Genomic DNA, 23,698 nt, shown 5'->3' with positions numbered 1-23,698 from the left:
CTAACATATTCTGAGCTTCAGGGGTATAGGTTGCATTTTTCATGCCAAAAATATTTTGGGGAATTCCAGTGGTCTAGGATGCAACTTAATGCCCCTTTCAGGCTGCAAATCTGTTTGGGACATGCAGAGCTCTCTGACACCGATTTTGGCCCACCCACAATTTCTGGACTTTAGGGGGTCTAGGATGCCTGTAAACCCCTTTTTTGGGCCTCCAAAGTTTTCAACATTTTTGCAGGCCTAAAATGCATTTTAAGGCCTTTTTTGGGCTGCTAACATATTCTGAGCCTTAGGGGTGACGGATGCATTTTTCGTGCAAAAAATATTTTTTGGGAATTTCAGTGGTCTAGGATGCGGGATAATACCCCTTTCAGGCTGCAAATGTTTTTGGGACATTCAGGGCTCTCTGACACCATTTTTGGGCCACCAACATTTTCTGGACTTTAGGGGGTCTAGGATGCCTGTAAACCCCTTTTTTGGGCCTCCAAAGTTTTCAACATTTTTGCAGGCCTAAAATGCATTTTAAGGCCTTTTTTGGGCTGCTAACATATTCTGAGCTTCAGGGGTATAGGTTGCATTTTTCATGCCAAAAATATTTTGGGGAATTTCAGTGGTCTAGGATGCGGCTTAATGCCCCTTTCAGGCTGCAAATATTTTTGGGACATTCAGAGCTCTCTGACACCGATTTTGGCCCACCAACATTTTCTGGACTTTAGTGGGTCTAGGATGCCTGTAAACCCCTTTTTTGGTCCTTCAAAGTTTTCAACATTTTTGCAGGCGTAAAATGCATTTTAAGGCCTTTTTTGGGCTGCTAACATATTCTGAGCCTTAGCGGTGTAGGATGCATTTTTCGTGCAAAAAATATTTTTGGGAATTTCAGTGGTCTAGGATGCAACTTAATGCCCCTTTCAGGCTGCAAATCTGTTTGGGACATGCAGAGCTCTCTGACACTGTTTTTGGGCCACCAACATTTTCTGGACTTTAGGGGGTCTAGGATGTCTGTAAACCCCTTTTTTGGGCCTCCAAAGTTTTCAACATTTTTGCAGGCCTAAAATGCATTTTAAGGCCTTTTTTGGGCTGCTAACATATTCTGAGCCTTGGGGGTGACGGATGCATTTTTCGTGCAAAAAATATTTTTTGGAATTTCAGTGGTCTAGGATGCGGGTTAATGCCCCTTTCAGGCTGCAAATGTTTTTGGGACATTCAGGGCTCTCTGACACCATTTTTGGGCACACAACATTTTCTGGACTTTAGGGGGTCTAGGATGCCTGTAAACCCCTTTTTTGGGCCTCCAAAGTTTTCAACATTTTTGCAGCCCTAAAATGCATTTTAAGGCCTTTTTTGGGCTGCTAACATATTCTGAGCCTTAGGGGTGACGGATGCATTTTTCGTGCAAAAAATATTTTTTGGAATTTCAGTGGTCTAGGATGCGGGTTAATGCCCCTTTCAGGCTGCAAATGTTTTTGGGACATTCAGGGCTCTCTGACACCATTTTTGGGCCACCAACATTTTCTGGACTTTAGGGGGTGTAGGATGCCTGTAAACCCCTTTTTTCCACCTCCAAAGTTATCAACATTTTTGGGCCTCCAAAGTTTTCAACATTTTTGCAGACCTAAAATGCATTTTAAGGCCTTTTTTGGGCTGGTAACATATTCTGAGCTTCAGGGGTATAGGTTGCATTTTTCATGCCAAAAATATTTTGGGGAATTTCAATGGTCTAGGATGCGGCTTAATGCCCCTTTCAGGCTGCAAATGTATTTGGGGCATTCAGAGCTCTCTGACACCGATTTTGGCCCACCAACATTTTCTGGACTTTAGGGGGTCTAGGATGCCTGTAAACCCCTTTTTTGGGCCTCCAAAGTTTTCAAACATTTTTGCATGCCTAAAATGCATTTTGAGGCCTTTTTTGGGCTGCTAACATATTTTGAGCCTTAGTGGTGACGGATGCATTTTTCGTGCAAAAAATATTTTTGGGAATTTCAGTGGTCTAGGATGCGGGTTAATGCCCCTTTCATGCTGCAAATGTTTTTGGGACATTCAGGGCTCTCTGACATCATTTTTGGGCCACCAACATTTTCTGGACTTTAGGGGGTGTAGGATGCCTGTAAACCCCTTTTTTCCACCTCCAAAGTTATCAACATTTTTGCAAGCCTAAGATGCACTTTAAGGCATTTTCGGGCTGCTAACATTTTCAGAACTTTCAGGGGTGTAGTATGCATTTTTTGTGCCAAAAATATTTTGGGGAATTTCAGTGGTCTAGGATGCAACTTAATGCCCCTTTCAGGCTGCAAATCTGTTTGGGACATGCAGAGCTCTCTGACACTGTTTTTGGGCCACCAACATTTTCTGGACTTTAGGGGGTCTAGGATGTCTGTAAACCCCTTTTTTGGGCCTCCAAAGTTTTCAACATTTTTGCAGGCCTAAAATGCATTTTAAGGCCTTTTTTGGGCTGCTAACATATTCTGAGCCTTAGGGGTGACGGATGCATTTTTCGTGCAAAAAATATTTTTTGGGAATTTCAGTGGTCTAGGATGCGGGATAATACCCCTTTCAGGCTGCAAATGTTTTTGGGACATTCAGGGCTCTCTGACACCATTTTTGGGCCACCAACATTTTCTGGACTTTAGGGGGTCTAGGATGCCTGTAAACCCCTTTTTTGGGCCTCCAAAGTTTTCAACATTTTTGCAGGCCTAAAATGCATTTTAAGGCCTTTTTTGGGCTGCTAACATATTCTGAGCTTCAGGGGTATAGGTTGCATTTTTCATGCCAAAAATATTTTGGGGAATTTCAGTGGTCTAGGATGCGGCTTAATGCCCCTTTCAGGCTGCAAATATTTTTGGGACATTCAGAGCTCTCTGACACCGATTTTGGCCCACCAACATTTTCTGGACTTTAGGGGGTCTAGGATGCCTGTAAACCCCTTTTTTGGTCCTTCAAAGTTTTCAACATTTTTGCAGGCGTAAAATGCTTTTTAAGGCCTTTTTTGGGCTGCTAACATATTCTGAGCCTTAGCGGTGTAGGATGCATTTTTCGTGCAAAAAATATTTTTGGGAATTTCAGTGGTCTAGGATGCAACTTAATTCCCCTTTCAGGCTGCAAATCTGTTTGGGACATGCAGAGCTCTCTGACACTGTTTTTGGGCCACCAACATTTTCTGGACTTTAGGGGGTCTAGGATGTCTGTAAACCCCTTTTTTGGGCCTCCAAAGTTTTCAACATTTTTGCAGGCATAAAATGCATTTTAAGGCCTTTTTTGGGCTGCTAACATATTCTGAGCCTTGGGGGTGACGGATGCATTTTTCGTGCAAAAAATATTTTTTGGAATTTCAGTGGTCTAGGATGCGGGTTAATGCCCCTTTCAGGCTGCAAATGTTTTTGGGACATTCAGGGCTCTCTGACACCATTTTTGGGCCACCAACATTTTCTGGACTTTAGGGGGTCTAGGATGCCTGTAAACCCCTTTTTTGGGCCTCCAAAGTTTTCAACATTTTTGCAGGCCTAAAATGCATTTTAAGGCCTTTTTTGGGCTGCTAAGATATTCTGAGCTTTCAGGGGTGTAGGATGCATTTTTCATGCCAAAAATATTTTGGAGAATTTCAGTGGTCTAGGATGCGGCTTAATGCCCCTTTCAGGCTGCAAATGTATTTGGGGCATTCAGAGCTCTCTGACACCGATTTTGGCCCACCAACATTTTCTGGACTTTAGGGGGTCTAGGATGCCTGTAAACCCCTTTTTTGGGCCTCCAAAATTTTCAACATTTTTGCAGGCATAAAATGCATTTTAAGGCCTTTTTTGGGCTGCTAACATATTCTGAGCCTTAGCGGTGTAGGATGCATTTTTCGTGCAAAAAATATTTTTGGGAATTTCAGTGGTCTAGGATGCAGGTTAATGCCCCTTTCATGCTGCAAATGTTTTTGGGACATTCAGGGCTCTCTGACACCATTTTTGGGCCACCAACATTTTCTGGACTTTAGGGGGTGTAGGATGCCTGTAAACCCCTTTTTTCCACCTCCAAAGTTATCAACATTTTTGCAAGCCTAAGATGCACTTTAAGGCATTTTTGTGCTGCTAACATTTTCAGAACTTTCAGGGGTGTAGTATGCATTTTTTGTGCCAAAAATATTTTGGGGAATTTCAGTGGTCTAGGATGCAACTTAATGCCCCTTTCAGGCTGCAAATCTGTTTGGGACATGCAGAGCTCTCTGACACTGTTTTTGGCCCACCAACATTTTCTGGACTTTAGGGGGTCTAGGATGCCTGTAAACCCCTTTTTTCGGCCTCCAAAGTTTTCAACATTTTTGCACACCTAAGAAGCATTTGAAGTCCTTTTTTTGAGCTGCCAACATTTTCTGATCTTTCAGGGTTGTAGGATGCATTTTTTGTGCCAAAAATATTTTGGGGAATTTCAGTGGTCTAGGATGCGACTTAATGCCCCTTTCAGGCTGCAAATCTGTTTGGGACATTCAGAGCTCTCTGACACTGTTTTTGGGCCACAAACATTTTCTGGACTTTAGGGGGTCTAGGATGCCTGTAAACCCCTTTTTTGGTCCTTCAAAGTTTTCAACATTTTTGCAGGCCTAAAATGCATTTTAAGGCCTTTTTTGGGCTGCTAACATATTCTGAGCTTCAGGGGTATAGGTTGCATTTTTCATGCCAAAAATATTTTGGGGAATTCCAGTGGTCTAGGATGCAACTTAATGCCCCTTTCAGGCTGCAAATCTGTTTGGGACATGCAGAGCTCTCTGACACCGATTTTGGCCCACCCACAATTTCTGGACTTTAGGGGGTCTAGGATGCCTGTAAACCCCTTTTTTGGGCCTCCAAAGTTTTCAACATTTTTGCAGGCCTAAAATGCATTTTAAGGCCTTTTTTGGGCTGCTAACATATTCTGAGCCTTAGGGGTGACGGATGCATTTTTCGTGCAAAAAATATTTTTTGGGAATTTCAGTGGTCTAGGATGCGGGATAATACCCCTTTCAGGCTGCAAATGTTTTTGGGACATTCAGGGCTCTCTGACACCATTTTTGGGCCACCAACATTTTCTGGACTTTAGGGGGTCTAGGATGCCTGTAAACCCCTTTTTTGGGCCTCCAAAGTTTTCAACATTTTTGCAGGCCTAAAATGCATTTTAAGGCCTTTTTTGGGCTGCTAACATATTCTGAGCTTCAGGGGTATAGGTTGCATTTTTCATGCCAAAAATATTTTGGGGAATTTCAGTGGTCTAGGATGCGGCTTAATGCCCCTTTCAGGCTGCAAATATTTTTGGGACATTCAGAGCTCTCTGACACCGATTTTGGCCCACCAACATTTTCTGGACTTTAGTGGGTCTAGGATGCCTGTAAACCCCTTTTTTGGTCCTTCAAAGTTTTCAACATTTTTGCAGGCGTAAAATGCATTTTAAAGCCTTTTTTGGGCTGCTAACATATTCTGAGCCTTAGCGGTGTAGTATGCATTTTTCGTGCAAAAAATATTTTTGGGAATTTCAGTGGTCTAGGATGCAACTTAATGCCCCTTTCAGGCTGCAAATCTGTTTGGGACATGCAGAGTTCTCTGACACTGTTTTTGGGCCACCAACATTTTCTGGACTTTAGGGGGTCTAGGATGTCTGTAAACCCCTTTTTTGGGCCTCCAAAGTTTTCAACATTTTTGCAGGCCTAAAATGCATTTTAAGGCCTTTTTTGGGCTGCTAACAAATTCTGAGCCTTGGGGGTGACGGATGCATTTTTCGTGCAAAAAATATTTTTTGGAATTTCAGTGGTCTAGGATGCGGGTTAATGCCCCTTTCAGGCTGCACATGTTTTTGGGACATTCAGGGCTCTCTGACACCATTTTTGGGCCAACAACATTTTCTGGACTTTAGGGGGTCTAGGATGCCTGTAAACCCCTTTTTTGGGCCTCCAAAGTTTTCAACATTTTTGCAGGCCTAAAATGCATTTTAAGGCCTTTTTTGGGCTGCTAACATATTCTGAGCCTTAGGGGTGACGGATGCATTTTTCGTGCAAAAAATATTTTTTGGAATTTCAGTGGTCTAGGATGCGGGTTAATGCCCCTTTCAGGCTGCAAATGTTTTTGGGACATTCAGGGCTCTCTGACACCATTTTTGGGCCACCAACATTTTCTGGACTTTAGGGGGTCTAGGATGCCTGTAAACCCCTTTTTTGGGCCTCCAAAATTTTCAACATTTTTGCAGGCCTAAAATGCATTTTAAGGCCTTTTTTGGGCTGCTAACATATTCTGAGCCTTAGCGGTGTAGGATGCATTTTTCGTGCAAAAAATATTTTTGGGAATTTCAGTGGTCTAGGATGCGGGTTAATGCCCCTTTCATGCTGCAAATGTTTTTGGGACATTCAGGGCTCTCTGACACCATTTTTGGGCCACCAACATTTTCTGGACTTTAGGGGGTGTAGGATGCCTGTAAACCCCTTTTTTCCACCTCCAAAGTTATCAACATTTTTGCAAGCCTAAGATGCACTTTAAGGCATTTTTGTGCTGCTAACATTTTCAGAACTTTCAGGGGTGTAGTATGCATTTTTTGTGCCAAAAATATTTTGGGGAATTTCAGTGGTCTAGGATGCAACTTAATGCCCCTTTCAGGCTGCAAATCTGTTTGGGACATGCAGAGCTCTCTGACACTGTTTTTGGCCCACCAACATTTTCTGGACTTTAGGGGGTCTAGGATGCCTGTAAACCCCTTTTTTCGGCCTCCAAAGTTTTCAACATTTTTGCACACCTAAGAAGCATTTGAAGTCCTTTTTTTGAGCTGCCAACATTTTCTGATCTTTCAGGGTTGTAGGATGCATTTTTTGTGCCAAAAATATTTTGGGGAATTTCAGTGGTCTAGGATGCGACTTAATGCCCCTTTCAGGCTGCAAATCTGTTTGGGACATTCAGAGCTCTCTGACACCGATTTTGGCCCACCCACAATTTCTGGACTTTAGGGGGTCTAGGATGCCTGTAAACCCCTTTTTTGGGCCTCCAAAGTTTTCAACATTTTTGCAGGCCTAAAATGCATTTTAAGGCCTTTTTTGGGCTGCTAACATATTCTGAGCCTTAGGGGTGACGGATGCATTTTTCGTGCAAAAAATTTTTTTGGGAATTTCAGTGGTCTAGGATGCGGGATAATACCCCTTTCAGGCTGCAAATGTTTTTGGGACATTCAGGGCTCTCTGACACCATTTTTGGGCCACCAACATTTTCTGGACTTTAGGGGGTCTAGGATGCCTGTAAACCCCTTTTTTGGGCCTCCAAAGTTTTCAACATTTTTGCAGGCCTAAAATGCATTTTAAGGCCTTTTTTGGGCTGCTAACATATTCTGAGCTTCAGGGGTATAGGTTGCATTTTTCATGCCAAAAATATTTTGGGGAATTTCAGTGGTCTAGGATGCGGCTTAATGCCCCTTTCAGGCTGCAAATATTTTTGGGACATTCAGAGCTCTCTGACACCGATTTTGGCCCACCAACATTTTCTGGACTTTAGTGGGTCTAGGATGCCTGTAAACCCCTTTTTTGGTCCTTCAAAGTTTTCAACATTTTTGCAGGCGTAAAATGCATTTTAAGGCCTTTTTTGGGCTGCTAACATATTCTGAGCCTTAGCGGTGTAGGATGCATTTTTCGTGCAAAAAATATTTTTGGGAATTTCAGTGGTCTAGGATGCAACTTAATGCCCCTTTCAGGCTGCAAATCTGTTTGGGACATGCAGAGCTCTCTGACCCTGTTTTTGGGCCACCAACATTTTCTGGACTTTAGGGGGTCTAGGATGTCTGTAAACCCCTTTTTTGGGCCTCCAAAGTTTTCAACATTTTTGCAGGCCTAAAATGCATTTTAAGGCCTTTTTTGGGCTGCTAACATATTCTGAGCCTTGGGGGTGACGGATGCATTTTTCGTGCAAAAAATATTTTTTGGAATTTCAGTGGTCTAGGATGCGGGTTAATGCCCCTTTCAGGCTGCAAATGTTTTTGGGACATTCAGGGCTCTCTGACACCATTTTTGGGCCAACAACATTTTCTGGACTTTAGGGGGTCTAGGATGCCTGTAAACCCCTTTTTTGGGCCTCCAAAGTTTTCAACATTTTTGCAGGCCTAAAATGCATTTTAAGGCCTTTTTTGGGCTGCTAAGATATTCTGAGCTTTCAGGGGTGTAGGATGCATTTTTCATGCCAAAAATATTTTGGAGAATTTCAGTGGTCTAGGATGCGGCTTAATGCCCCTTTCAGGCTGCAAATGTATTTGGGGCATTCAGAGCTCTCTGACACCGATTTTGGCCCACCAACATTTTCTGGACTTTAGGGGGTCTAGGATGCCTGTAAACCCCTTTTTTGGGCCTCCAAAATTTTCAACATTTTTGCAGGCATAAAATGCATTTTATGGCCTTTTTTGGGCTGCTAACATATTCTGAGCCTTAGCGGTGTAGGGTGCATTTTTCGTGCAAAAAATATTTTTGGGAATTTCAGTGGTCTAGGATGCGGGTTAATGCCCCTTTCATGCTGCAAATGTTTTTGGGACATTCAGGGCTCTCTGACACCATTTTTGGGCCACCAACATTTTCTGGACTTTAGGGGGTGTAGGATGCCTGTAAACCCCTTTTTTCCACCTCCAAAGTTATCAACATTTTTGCAAGCCTAAGATGCACTTTAAGGCATTTTCGGGCTGCTAACATTTTCAGAACTTTCAGGGGTGTAGTATGCATTTTTTGTGCCAAAAATATTTTGGGGAATTTCAGTGGTCTAGGATGCAACTTAATGCCCCTTTCAGGCTGCAAATCTGTTTGGGACATGCAGAGCTCTCTGACACTGTTTTTGGGCCAGCAACATTTTCTGGACTTTAGGGGGTCTAGGATGTCTGTAAACCCCTTTTTTGGGCCTCCAAAGTTTTCAACATTTTTGCAGGCCTAAAATGCATTTTAAGGCCTTTTTTGGGCTGCTAACATATTCTGAGCTTTCAGGGGTGTAGGATGCATTTTTCATGCCAAAAATATTTTGGAGAATTTCAGTCGTCTAGGATGCGGCTTAATGCCCCTTTCAGGCTGCAAATATTTTTGGGACATTCAGAGCTCTCTGACACCGATTTTGGCCCACCAACATTTTCTGGACTTTAGGGGGTCTAGGATGCCTGTAAACCCCTTTTTTCGGCCTCCAAAGGTTTCAACATTTTTGCAGGCCTAAAATGCATCTTAAGGCCTTTTTTGGGCTGCTAACATATTCTGAGCCTTAGGGGTGTAGGATGCATTTTTCGTGCAAAAAAATATTTTTGGGAATTTCAGTGGTCTAGGATGCGGGTTAATACCCCTTTCAGGCTGCAAATGTTTTTGGGACATTCAGGGCTCTCTGACACCATTTTTGAGCCACAATCATTTTCTGGACTTTAGGGGGTCTAGGATGCCTGTACCCTCTTTTTTGGGCCTCCAAAGTTTTCAACATTTTTGCAGAACTAACATGCATTTTAAGGCCTTTTTTGGGCTGCTAACATATTCTGAGCTTCAGGGGTATAGGTTGCATTTTTCATGCCAAAAATATTTTGGGGAATTTCAATGGTCTAGGATGCGGCTTAATGCCCCTTTCAGGCTGCAAATGTATTTGGGGCATTCAGAGCTCTCTGACACCGATTTTGGCCCACCAACATTTTCTGGACTTTAGGGGGTCTAGGATGCCTGTAAACCCCTTTTTTGGGCCTCCAAAGTTTTCAAACATTTTTGCATGCCTAAAATGCATTTTGAGGCCTTTTTTGGGCTGCTAACATATTTTGAGCCTTAGTGGTGACGGATGCATTTTTCGTGCAAAAAATATTTTTGGGAATTTCAGTGGTCTAGGATGCGGGTTAATGCCCCTTTCATGCTGCAAATGTTTTTGGGACATTCAGGGCTCTCTGACATCATTTTTGGGCCACCAACATTTTCTGGACTTTAGGGGGTGTAGGATGCCTGTAAACCCCTTTTTTCCACCTCCAAAGTTATCAACATTTTTGCAAGCCTAAGATGCACTTTAAGGCATTTTCGGGCTGCTAACATTTTCAGAACTTTCAGGGGTGTAGTATGCATTTTTTGTGCCAAAAATATTTTGGGGAATTTCAGTGGTCTAGGATGCAACTTAATGCCCCTTTCAGGCTCCAAATCTGTTTGGGACATGCAGAGCTCTCTGACACTGTTTTTGGGCCAGCAACATTTTCTGGACTTTAGGGGGTCTAGGATGTCTGTAAACCCCTTTTTTGGGCCTCCAAAGTTTTCAACATTTTTGAAGGCCTAAAATGCATTTTAAGGCCTTTTTTGGGCTGCTAACATATTCTGAGCCTTAGGGGTGACGGATGCATTTTTCGTGCAAAAAATATTTTTGGGAATTTCAGTGGTCTAGGATGCGGGTTAATGCCCCTTTCAGGCTGCAAATGTTTTTGGGACATTCAGGGCTCTCTGACACCATTTTTGAGCCACCAACATTTTCTGGACTTTAGGGGGTCTAGGATGCCTGTAAACCCCTTTTTTGGGCCTCCAAAGTTTTCAACATTTTTGCAGGCCTAAAATGCATTTTAAGGCCTTTTTTGGGCTGCTAACATATTCTGAGCTTTCAGGGGTATAGGTTGCATTTTTCATGCCAAAACTATTTTGGGGAATTTCAATGGTCTAGGATGCGGCTAAATGCCCCTTTCAGGCTGCAAATGTATTTGGGGCATTCAGAGCTCTCTGACACCGATTTTGGCCCACCAACATTTTCTGGACTTTAGGGGGTCTAGGATGCCTGTAAACCCCTTTTTTGGGCCTCCAAAGTTTTCAAACATTTTTGCATGCCTAAAATGCATTTTGAGGCCTTTTTTGGGCTGCTAACATATTTTGAGCCTTAGTGGTGACGGATGCATTTTTCGTGCAAAAAATATTTTTGGGAATTTCAGTGGTCTAGGATGCGGGTTAATGCCCCTTTCATGCTGCAAATGTTTTTGGGACATTCAGGGCTCTCTGACATCATTTTTGGGCCACCAACATTTTCTGGAATTTAGGGGGTGTAGGATGCCTGTAAACCCCTTTTTTCCACCTCCAAAGTTATCAACATTTTTGCAAGCCTAAGATGCACTTTAAGGCATTTTCGGGCTGCTAACATTTTCAGAACTTTCAGGGGTGTAGTATGCATTTTTTGTGCCAAAAATATTTTGGGGAATTTCAGTGGTCTAGGATGCAACTTAATGCCCCTTTCAGGCTGCAAATCTGTTTGGGACATGCAGAGCTCTCTGACACTGTTTTTGGGCCAGCAACATTTTCTGGACTTTAGGGGGTCTAGGATGTCTGTAAACCCCTTTTTTGGGCCTCCAAAGTTTTCAACATTTTTGCAGGCCTAAAATGCATTTTAAGGCCTTTTTTGGGCTGCTAACATATTCTGAGCCTTAGGGGTGACGGATGCATTTTTCGTGCCAAAAATATTTTTGGGAATTTCAGTGGTCTAGGATGCGGCTTAATGCCCCTTTCAGGCTGCAAATATTTTTGGGACATTCAGAGCTCTCTGACACCGATTTTGGCCCACCAACATTTTCTGGACTTTAGGGGGTCTAGGATGCCTGTAAACCCCTTTTTTCGGCCTCCAAAGGTTTCAACATTTTTGCAGGCCTAAAATGCATTTTAAGGCCTTATTTGGGCTGCTAACATATTCTGAGCCTTAGGGGTGTAGGATGCATTTTTCGTGCAAAAAATATTTTTGGGAATTTCAGTGATCTAGGATGCGGGTTAATACCCCTTTCAGGCTGCAAATGTTTTTGGGAATTCAGGGCTCTCTGACACCATTTTTGAGCCACAATCATTTTCTGGACTTTAGGGGGTCTAGGATGCCTGTACCCTCTTTTTTGGGCCTCCAAAGTTTTCAACATTTTTGCAGAACTAACATGCATTTTAAGGCCTTTTTTGGGCTGCTAACATATTCTGAGCTTCAGGGGTATAGGTTGCATTTTTCATGCCAAAAATATTTTGGGGAATTTCAATGGTCTAGGATGCGGCTTAATGCCCCTTTCAGGCTGCAAATGTATTTGGGGCATTCAGAGCTCTCTGACACCGATTTTGGCCCACCAACATTTTCTGGACTTTAGGGGGTCTAGGATGCCTGTAAACCCCTTTTTTGGGCCTCCAAAGTTTTCAAACATTTTTGCATGCCTAAAATGCATTTTGAGGCCTTTTTTGGGCTGCTAACATATTTTGAGCCTTAGTGGTGACGGATGCATTTTTCGTGCAAAAAATATTTTTGGGAATTTCAGTGGTCTAGGATGCGGGTTAATGCCCCTTTCATGCTGCACATGTTTTTGGGACATTCAGGGCTCTCTGACATCATTTTTGGGCCACCAACATTTTCTGGACTTTAGGGGGTGTAGGATGCCTGTAAACCCCTTTTTTCCACCTCCAAAGTTATCAACATTTTTGCAAGCCTAAGATGCACTTTAAGGCATTTTCGGGCTGCTAACATTTTCAGAACTTTCAGGGGTGTAGTATGCATTTTTTGTGCCAAAAATATTTTGGGGAATTTCAGTGGTCTAGGATGCAACTTAATGCCCCTTTCAGGCTGCAAATCTGTTTGGGACATGCAGAGCTCTCTGACACTGTTTTTGGGCCAGCAACATTTTCTGGACTTTAGGGGGTCTAGGATGTCTGTAAACCCCTTTTTTGGGCCTCCAAAGTTTTCAACATTTTTGAAGGCCTAAAATGCATTTTAAGGCCTTTTTTGGGCTGCTAACATATTCTGAGCCTTAGGGTTGACGGATGCATTTTTCATGCAAAAAATATTTTTGGGAATTTCAGTGGTCTAGGATGCGGGTTAATGCCCCTTTCAGGCTGCAAATGTTTTTGGGACATTCAGGGCTCTCTGACACCATTTTTGGGCCACCAACATTTTCTGGACTTTAGGGGGTCTAGGATGCCTGTAAACCCCTTTTTTGGGCCTCCAAAGTTTTCAACATTTTTGCAGGCCTAAAATGCATTTTAAGGCCTTTTTTGGGCTGCTAAGATATTCTGAGCTTTCAGGGGTGTAGGATGCATTTTTCATGCCAAAAATATTTTGGAGAATTTCAGTGGTCTAGGATGCGGCTTAATGCCCCTTTCAGGCTGCAAATGTATTTGGGGCATTCAGAGCTCTCTGACACCGATTTTGGCCCACCAACATTTTCTGGACTTTAGGGGGTCTAGGATGCCTGTAAACCCCTTTTTTGGGCCTCCAAAATTTTCAACATTTTTGCAGGCATAAAATGCATTTTAAGGCCTTTTTTGGGCTGCTAACATATTCTGAGCCTTAGCGGTGTAGGATGCATTTTTCGTGCAAAAAATATTTTTGGGAATTTCAGTGGTCTAGGATGCAGGTTAATGCCCCTTTCATGCTGCAAATGTTTTTGGGACATTCAGGGCTCTCTGACACCATTTTTGGGCCACCAACATTTTCTGGACTTTAGGGGGTGTAGGATGCCTGTAAACCCCTTTTTTCCACCTCCAAAGTTATCAACATTTTTGCAAGCCTAAGATGCACTTTAAGGCATTTTCGGGCTGCTAACATTTTCAGAACTTTCAGGGGTGTAGTATGCATTTTTTGTGCCAAAAATATTTTGGGGAATTTCAGTGGTCTAGGATGCAACTTAATGCCCCTTTCAGGCTGCAAATCTGTTTGGGACATGCAGAGCTCTCTGACACTGTTTTTGGGCCAGCAACATTTTCTGGACTTTAGGGGGTCTAGGATGTCTGTAAACCCCTTTTTTGGGCCTCCAAAGTTTTCAACATTTTTGCAGGCCTAAAATGCATTTTAAGGCCTTTTTTGGGCTGCTAACATATTCTGAGCTTTCAGGGGTGTAGGATGCATTTTTCATGCCAAAAATATTTTGGAGAATTTCAGTCGTCTAGGATGCGGCTTAATGCCCCTTTCAGGCTGCAAATATTTTTGGGACATTCAGAGCTCTCTGACACCGATTTTGGCCCACCAACATTTTCTGGACTTTAGGGGGTCTAGGATGCCTGTAAACCCCTTTTTTCGGCCTCCAAAGGTTTCAACATTTTTGCAGGCCTAAAATGCATTTTAAGGCCTTTTTTGGGCTGCTAACATATTCTGAGCCTTAGGGGTGTAGGATGCATTTTTCGTGCAAAAAATATTTTTGGGAATTTCAGTGGTCTAGGATGCGGGTTAATACCCCTTTCAGGCTGCAAATGTTTTTGGGACATTCAGGGCTCTCTGACACCATTTTTGAGCCACAATCATTTTCTGGACTTTAGGGGGTCTAGGATGCCTGTACCCTCTTTTTTGGGCCTCCAAAGTTTTCAACATTTTTGCAGAACTAACATGCATTTTAAGGCCTTTTTTGGGCTGCTAACATATTCTGAGCTTCAGGGGTATAGGTTGCATTTTTCATGCCAAAAATATTTTGGGGAATTTCAATGGTCTAGGATGCGGCTTAATGCCCCTTTCAGGCTGCAAATGTATTTGGGGCATTCAGAGCTCTCTGACACCGATTTTGGCCCACCAACATTTTCTGGACTTTAGGGGGTCTAGGATGCCTGTAAACCCCTTTTTTGGGCCTCCAAAGTTTTCAAACATTTTTGCATGCCTAAAATGCATTTTGAGGCCTTTTTTGGGCTGCTAACATATTTTGAGCCTTAGTGGTGACGGATGCATTTTTCGTGCAAAAAATATTTTTGGGAATTTCAGTGGTCTAGGATGCGGGTTAATGCCCCTTTCATGCTGCAAATGTTTTTGGGACATTCAGGGCTCTCTGACATCATTTTTGGGCCACCAACATTTTCTGGACTTTAGGGGGTGTAGGATGCCTGTAAACCCCTTTTTTCCACCTCCAAAGTTATCAACATTTTTGCAAGCCTAAGATGCACTTTAAGGCATTTTCGGGCTGCTAACATTTTCAGAACTTTCAGGGGTGTAGTATGCATTTTTTGTGCCAAAAATATTTTGGGAAATTTCAGTGGTCTAGGATGCAACTTAATGCCCCTTTCAGGCTCCAAATCTGTTTGGGACATGCAGAGCTCTCTGACACTGTTTTTGGGCCAGCAACATTTTCTGGACTTTAGGGGGTCTAGGATGTCTGTAAACCCCTTTTTTGGGCCTCCAAAGTTTTCAACATTTTTGAAGGCCTAAAATGCATTTTAAGGCCTTTTTTGGGCTGCTAACATATTCTGAGCCTTAGGGGTGACGGATGCATTTTTCGTGCAAAAAATATTTTTGGGAATTTCAGTGGTCTAGGATGCGGGTTAATGCCCCTTTCAGGCTGCAAATGTTTTTGGGACATTCAGGGCTCTCTGACACCATTTTTGGGCCACCAACATTTTCTGGACTTTAGGGGGTCTAGGATGCCTGTAAACCCCTTTTTTGGGCCTCCAAAGTTTTCAACATTTTTGCAGGCCTAAAATGCATTTTAAGGCCTTTTTTGGGCTGCTAACATATTCTGAGCTTTCAGGGGTATAGGTTGCATTTTTCATGCCAAAACTATTTTGGGGAATTTCAATGGTCTAGGATGCGGGTTAATGCCCCTTTCATGCTGCAAATGTTTTTGGGACATTCAGGGCTCTCTGACATCATTTTTGGGCCACCAACATTTTCTGGACTTTAGGGGGTGTAGGATGCCTGTAAACCCCTTTTTTCCACCTCCAAAGTTATCAACATTTTTGCAAGCCTAAGATGCACTTTAAGGCATTTTCGGGCTGCTAACATTTTCAGAACTTTCAGGGGTGTAGTATGCATTTTTTGTGCCAAAAATATTTTGGGGAATTACAGTGGTCTAGGATGCAACTTAATGCCCCTTTCAGGCTGCAAATCTGTTTGGGACATGCAGAGCTCTCTGACACTGTTTTTGGGCCAGCAACATTTTCTGGACTTTAGGGGGTCTAGGATGTCTGTAAACCCCTTTTTTGGGCCTCCAAAGTTTTCTACATTTTTGAAGGCCTAAAATGCATTTTAAGGCCTTTTTTGGGCTGCTAACATATTCTGAGCCTTAGGGGTGACGGATGCATTTTTCGTGCAAAAAATATTTTTGGGAATTTCAGTGGTCTAGGATGCGGGTTAATGCCCCTTTCAGGCTGCAAATGTTTTTGGGACATTCAGGGCTCTCTGACACCATTTTTGGGCCACCAACATTTTCTGGACTTTAGGGGGTCTAGGATGCCTGTAAACCCCTTTTTTGGGCCTCCAAAGTTTTCAACATTTTTGCAGGCCTAAAATGCATTTTAAGGCCTTTTTTGGGCTGCTAACATATTCTGAGCTTTCAGGGGTATAGGTTGCATTTTTCATGCCAAAACTATTTTGGGGAATTTCAATGGTCTAGGATGCGGCTAAATGCCCCTTTCAGGCTGCAAATGTATTTGGGGCATTCAGAGCTCTCTGACACCGATTTTGGCCCACCAACATTTTCTGGACTTTAGGGGGTCTAGGATGCCTGTAAACCCCTTTTTTGGGCATCCAAAGTTTTCAAACATTTTTGCATGCCTAAAATGCATTTTGAGGCCTTTTTTGGGCTGCTAACATATTCTGAGCCTTAGGGGTGTAGGATGCATTTTTCGTGCAAAAAATATTTTTGGGAATTTCAGTGATCTAGGATGCGGGTTAATACCCCTTTCAGGCTGCAAATGTTTTTGGGAATTCAGGGCTCTCTGACACCATTTTTGAGCCACAATCATTTTCTGGACTTTAGGGGGTCTAGGATGCCTGTACCCTCTTTTTTGGGCCTCCAAAGTTTTCAACATTTTTGCAGAACTAACATGCATTTTAAGGCCTTTTTTGGGCTGCTAACATATTCTGAGATTCAGGGGTATAGGTTGCATTTTTCATGCCAAAAATATTTTGGGGAATTTCAATGGTCTAGGATGCGGCTTAATGCCCCTTTCAGGCTGCAAATGTATTTGGGGCATTCAGAGCTCTCTGACACCGATTTTGGCCCACCAACATTTTCTGGACTTTAGGGGGTCTAGGATGCCTGTAAACCCCTTTTTTGGGCCTCCAAAGTTTTCAAACATTTTTGCATGCCTAAAATGCATTTTGAGGCCTTTTTTGGGCTGCTAACATATTTTGAGCCTTAGTGGTGACGGATGCATTTTTCGTGCAAAAAATATTTTTGGGAATTTCAGTGGTCTAGGATGCGGGTTAATGTCCCTTTCATGCTGCAAATGTTTTTGGGACATTCAGGGCTCTCTGACATCATTTTTGGGCCACCAACATTTTCTGGACTTTAGGGGGTGTAGGATGCCTGTAAACCCCTTTTTTCCACCTCCAAAGTTATCAACATTTTTGCAAGCCTAAGATGCACTTTAAGGCATTTTCGGGCTGCTAACATTTTCAGAACTTTCAGGGGTGTAGTATGCATTTTTTGTGCCAAAAATATTTTGGGGAATTTCAGTGGTCTAGGATGCAACTTAATGCCCCTTTCAGGCTGCAAATCTGTTTGGGACATGCAGAGCTCTCTGACACTGTTTTTGGGCCAGCAACATTTTCTGGACTTTAGGGGGTCTAGGATGTCTGTAAACCCCTTTTTTGGGCCTCCAAAGTTTTCAACATTTTTGAAGGCCTAAAATGCATTTTAAGGCCTTTTTTGGGCTGCTAACATATTCCGAGCCTTAGGGTTGACGGATGCATTTTTCGTGCAAAAAATATTTTTGGGAATTTCAGTGGTCTAGGATGCGGGTTAATGCCCCTTTCAGGCTGCAAATGTTTTTGGGACATTCAGGGCTCTCTGACACCATTTTTGGGCCACTAACATTTTCTGGACTTTAGGGGGTCTAGGATGCCTGTAAACCCCTTTTTTGGGCCTCCAAAGTTTTCAACATTTTTGCAGGCCTAAAATGCATTTTAAGGCCTTTTTTGGGCTGCTAACATATTCTGAGCTTTCAGGGGTATAGGTTGCATTTTTCATGCCAAAACTATTTTGGGGAATTTCAATGGTCTAGGATGCGGCTTAATGCCCCTTTCAGGCTGCAAATATTTTTGGGACATTCAGAGCTCTCTGACACCGATTTTGGCCCACCAACATTTTCTGGACTTTAGGGGGTCTAGGATGCCTGTAAACCCCTTTTTTCGGCCTCCAAAGGTTTCAACATTTTTGCAGACCTAAAATGCATTTTAAGGCCTTTTTTGGGCTGCTAACATATTCTGAGCTTGAGGGGTATAGGTTGGATTTTTCATGCCAAAAATATTTTGGGGAATTTCAGTGGTCTAGGATGCAACTTAATGCCCCTTTCAGGCTGCAAATCTGTTTGGGACATGCAGAGCTCTCTGACACTGTTTTTGGGCCACCAACATTTTCTGGACTTTAGGGGGTCTAGGATGTCTGTAAACCCCTTTTTTGGGCCTCCAAAGTTTTCAACATTTTTGCAGGCCTAAAATGCATTTTAAGGCCTTTTTTGGGCTGCTAACATATTCTGAGCCTTGGGGGTGACGGATGCATTTTTCGTGCAAAAAATATTTTTTGGAATTTCAGTGGTCTAGGATGCGGGTTAATGCCCCTTTCAGGCTGCAAATGTTTTTGGGACATTCAGGGCTCTCTGACACCATTTTTGGGCCACCAACATTTTCTGGACTTTAGGGGGTCTAGGATGCCTGTAAACCCCTTTTTTGGGCCTCCAAAGTTTTCAACATTTTTGCAGGCCTAAAATGCATTTTAAGGCCTTTTTTGGGCTGCTAAGATATTCTGAGCTTTCAGGGGTGTAGGATGCATTTTTCATGCCAAAAATATTTTGGAGAATTTCAGTGGTCTAGGATGCGGCTTAATGCCCCTTTCAGGCTGCAAATGTATTTGGGGCATTCAGAGCTCTCTGACACCGATTTTGGCCCACCAACATTTTCTGGACTTTAGGGGGTCTAGGATGCCTGTAAACCCCTTTTTTGGGCCTCCAAAATTTTCAACATTTTTGCAGGCATAAAATGCATTTTAAGGCCTTTTTTGGGCTGCTAACATATTCTGAGCCTTAGCGGTGTAGGATGCATTTTTCGTGCAAAAAATATTTTTGGGAATTTCAGTGGTCTAGGATGCAGGTTAATGCCCCTTTCATGCTGCAAATGTTTTTGGGACATTCAGGGCTCTCTGACACCATTTTTGGCCACCAACATTTTCTGGACTTTAGGGGGTGTAGGATGCCTGTAAACCCCTTTTTTCCACCTCCAAAGTTATCAACATTTTTGCAAGCCTAAGATGCACTTTAAGGCATTTTTGTGCTGCTAACATTTTCAGAACTTTCAGGGGTGTAGTATGCATTTTTTGTGCCAAAAATATTTTGGGGAATTTCAGTGGTCTAGGATGCAACTTAATGCCCCTTTCAGGCTGCAAATCTGTTTGGGACATGCAGAGCTCTCTGACACTGTTTTTGGCCCACCAACATTTTCTGGACTTTAGGGGGTCTAGGATGCCTGTAAACCCCTTTTTTCGGCCTCCAAAGTTTTCAACATTTTTGCACACCTAAGAAGCATTTGAAGTCCTTTTTTTGAGCTGCCACCATTTTCTGATCTTTCAGGGTTGTAGGATGCATTTTTAGTGCCAAAAATATTTTGGGGAATTTCAGTGGTCTAGGATGCGACTTAATGCCCCTTTCAGGCTGCAAATCTGTTTGGGACATTCAGAGCTCTCTGACGCTGTTTTTGGGCCACAAACATTTTCTGGACTTTAGGGGGTCTAGGATGCCTGTAAACCCCTTTTTTGGTCCTTCAAAGTTTTCAACATTTTTGCAGGCCTAAAATGCATTTTAAGGCCTTTTTTGGGCTGCTAACATATTCTGAGCTTCAGGGGTATAGGTTGCATTTTTCATGCCAAAAATATTTTGGGGAATTCCAGTGGTCTAGGATGCAACTTAATGCCCCTTTCAGGCTGCAAATCTGTTTGGGACATGCAGAGCTCTCTGACACCGATTTTGGCCCACCCACAATTTCTGGACTTTAGGGGGTCTAGGATGCCTGTAAACCCCTTTTTTGGGCCTCCAAAGTTTTCAACATTTTTGCAGGCCTAAAATGCATTTTAAGGCCTTTTTTGGGCTGCTAACATATTCTGAGCCTTAGGGGTGACGGATGCATTTTTCGTGCAAAAAATATTTTTTGGGAATTTCAGTGGTCTAGGATGCGGGATAATACCCCTTTCAGGCTGCAAATGTTTTTGGGACATTCAGGGCTCTCTGACACCATTTTTGGGCCACCAACATTTTCTGGACTTTAGGGGGTCTAGGATGCCTGTAAACCCCTTTTTTGGGCCTCCAAAGTTTTCAACATTTTTGCAGGCCTAAAATGCATTTTAAGGCCTTTTTTGGGCTGCTAACATATTCTGAGCTTCAGGGGTATAGGTTGCATTTTTCATGCCAAAAATATTTTGGGGAATTTCAGTGGTCTAGGATGCGGCTTAATGCCCCTTTCAGGCTGCAAATATTTTTGGGACATTCAGAGCTCTCTGACACCGATTTTGGCCCACCAACATTTTCTGGACTTTAGTGGGTCTAGGATGCCTGTAAACCCCTTTTTTGGTCCTTCAAAGTTTTCAACATTTTTGCAGGCGTAAAATGCATTTTAAAGCCTTTTTTGGGCTGCTAACATATTCTGAGCCTTAGCGGTGTAGTATGCATTTTTCGTGCAAAAAATATTTTTGGGAATTTCAGTGGTCTAGGATGCAACTTAATGCCCCTTTCAGGCTGCAAATCTGTTTGGGACATGCAGAGTTCTCTGACACTGTTTTTGGGCCACCAACATTTTCTGGACTTTAGGGGGTCTAGGATGTCTGTAAACCCCTTTTTTGGGCCTCCAAAGTTTTCAACATTTTTGCAGGCCTAAAATGCATTTTAAGGCCTTTTTTGGGCTGCTAACATATTCTGAGCCTTGGGGGTGACGGATGCATTTTTCGTGCAAAAAATATTTTTTGGAATTTCAGTGGTCTAGGATGCGGGTTAATGCCCCTTTCAGGCTGCACATGTTTTTGGGACATTCAGGGCTCTCTGACACCATTTTTGGGCCAACAACATTTTCTGGACTTTAGGGGGTCTAGGATGCCTGTAAACCCCTTTTTTGGGCCTCCAAAGTTTTCAACATTTTTGCAGGCCTAAAATGCATTTTAAGGCCTTTTTTGGGCTGCTAACATATTCTGAGCCTTAGGGGTGACGGATGCATTTTTCGTGCAAAAAATATTTTTTGGAATTTCAGTGGTCTAGGATGCGGGTTAATGCCCCTTTCAGGCTGCAAATGTTTTTGGGACATTCAGGGCTCTCTGACACCATTTTTGGGCCACCAACATTTTCTGGACTTTAGGGGGTCTAGGATGCCTGTAAACCCCTTTTTTGGGCCTCCAAAATTTTCAACATTTTTGCAGGCCTAAAATGCATTTTAAGGCCTTTTTTGGGCTGCTAACATATTCTGAGCCTTAGCGGTGTAGGATGCATTTTTCGTGCAAAAAATATTTTTGGGAATTTCAGTGGTCTAGGATGCGGGTTAATGCCCCTTTCATGCTGCAAATGTTTTTGGGACATTCAGGGCTCTCTGACACCATTTTTGGGCCACCAACATTTTCTGGACTTTAGGGGGTGTAGGATGCCTGTAAACCCCTTTTTTCCACCTCCAAAGTTATCAACATTTTTGCAAGCCTAAGATGCACTTTAAGGCATTTTTGTGCTGCTAACATTTTCAGAACTTTCAGGGGTGTAGTATGCATTTTTTGTGCCAAAAATATTTTGGGGAATTTCAGTGGTCTAGGATGCAACTTAATGCCCCTTTCAGGCTGCAAATCTGTTTGGGACATGCAGAGCTCTCTGACACTGTTTTTGGCCCACCAACATTTTCTGGACTTTAGGGGGTCTAGGATGCCTGTAAACCCCTTTTTTCGGCCTCCAAAGTTTTCAACATTTTTGCACACCTAAGAAGCATTTGAAGTCCTTTTTTTGAGCTGCCAACATTTTCTGATCTTTCAGGGTTGTAGGATGCATTTTTTGTGCCAAAAATATTTTGGGGAATTTCAGTGGTCTAGGATGCGACTTAATGCCCCTTTCAGGCTGCAAATCTGTTTGGGACATTCAGAGCTCTCTGACACTGTTTTTGGGCCACAAACATTTTCTGGACTTTAGGGGGTCTAGGATGTCTGTAAACCCCTTTTTTGGTCCTTCAAAGTTTTCAACATTTTTGCAGGCCTAAAATGCATTTTAAGGCCTTTTTTGGGCTGCTAACATATTCATGCCAAAAACATTTTGGGGAATTCCAGTGGTCTAGGATGCAACTTAATGCCCCTTTCAGGCTGCAAATCTGTTTGGGACATGCAGAGCTCTCTGACACCGATTTTGGCCCACCCACAATTTCTGGACTTTAGGGGGTCTAGGATGCCTGTAAACCCCTTTTTTGGGCCTCCAAAGTTTTCAACATTTTTGCAGGCCTAAAATGCATTTTAAGGCCTTTTTTGGGCTGCTAACATATTCTGAGCCTTAGGGGTGACGGATGCATTTTTCGTGCAAAAAATATTTTTTGGGAATTTCAGTGGTCTAGGATGCGGGATAATACCCCTTTCAGGCTGCAAATGTTTTTGGGACATTCAGGGCTCTCTGACACCATTTTTGGGCCACCAACATTTTCTGGACTTTAGGGGGTCTAGGATGCCTGTAAACCCCTTTTTTGGGCCTCCAAAGTTTTCAACATTTTTGCAGGCCTAAAATGCATTTTAAGGCCTTTTTTGGGCTGCTAACATATTCTGAGCTTCAGGGGTATAGGTTGCATTTTTCATGCCAAAAATATTTTGGGGAATTTCAGTGGTCTAGGATGCGGCTTAATGCCCCTTTCAGGCTGCAAATATTTTTGGGACATTCAGAGCTCTCTGACACCGATTTTGGCCCACCAACATTTTCTGGACTTTAGTGGGTCTAGGATGCCTGTAAACCCCTTTTTTGGTCCTTCAAAGTTTTCAACATTTTTGCAGGCGTAAAATGCATTTTAAGGCCTTTTTTGGGCTGCTAACATATTCTGAGCCTTAGCGGTGTAGGATGCATTTTTCGTGCAAAAAATATTTTTGGGAATTTCAGTGGTCTAGGATGCAACTTAATGCCCCTTTCAGGCTGCAAATCTGTTTGGGACATGCAGAGCTCTCTGACCCTGTTTTTGGGCCACCAACATTTTCTGGACTTTAGGGGGTCTAGGATGTCTGTAAACCCCTTTTTTGGGCCTCCAAAGTTTTCAACATTTTTGCAGGCCTAAAATGCATTTTAAGGCCTTTTTTGGGCTGCTAACATATTCTGAGCCTTGGGGGTGACGGATGCATTTTTCGTGCAAAAAATATTTTTTGGAATTTCAGTGGTCTAGGATGCGGGTTAATGCCCCTTTCAGGCTGCAAATGTTTTTGGGACATTCAGGGCTCTCTGACACCATTTTTGGGCCAACAACATTTTCTGGACTTTAGGGGGTCTAGGATGCCTGTAAACCCCTTTTTTGGGCCTCCAAAGTTTTCAACATTTTTGCAGGCCTAAAATGCATTTTAAGGCCTTTTTTGGGCTGCTAAGATATTCTGAGCTTTCAGGGGTGTAGGATGCATTTTTCATGCCAAAAATATTTTGGAGAATTTCAGTGGTCTAGGATGCGGCTTAATGCCCCTTTCAGGCTGCAAATGTATTTGGGGCATTCAGAGCTCTCTGACACCGATTTTGGCCCACCAACATTTTCTGGACTTTAGGGGGTCTAGGATGCCTGTAAACCCCTTTTTTGGGCCTCCAAAATTTTCAACATTTTTGCAGGCATAAAATGCATTTTATGGCCTTTTTTGGGCTGCTAAC

The sequence above is a fragment of the Ambystoma mexicanum genome, chromosome 7p (genome assembly GCF_040938575.1).
Source record: "Ambystoma mexicanum isolate Mex_15411 chromosome 7p, UKY_AmexF1_1, whole genome shotgun sequence".
Taxonomy (NCBI): Eukaryota; Metazoa; Chordata; class Amphibia; order Caudata; family Ambystomatidae; genus Ambystoma; species Ambystoma mexicanum.
The sequence above is the reverse complement of the archived record's forward strand: the minus strand, read 5'-3'. Positions refer to the sequence as shown.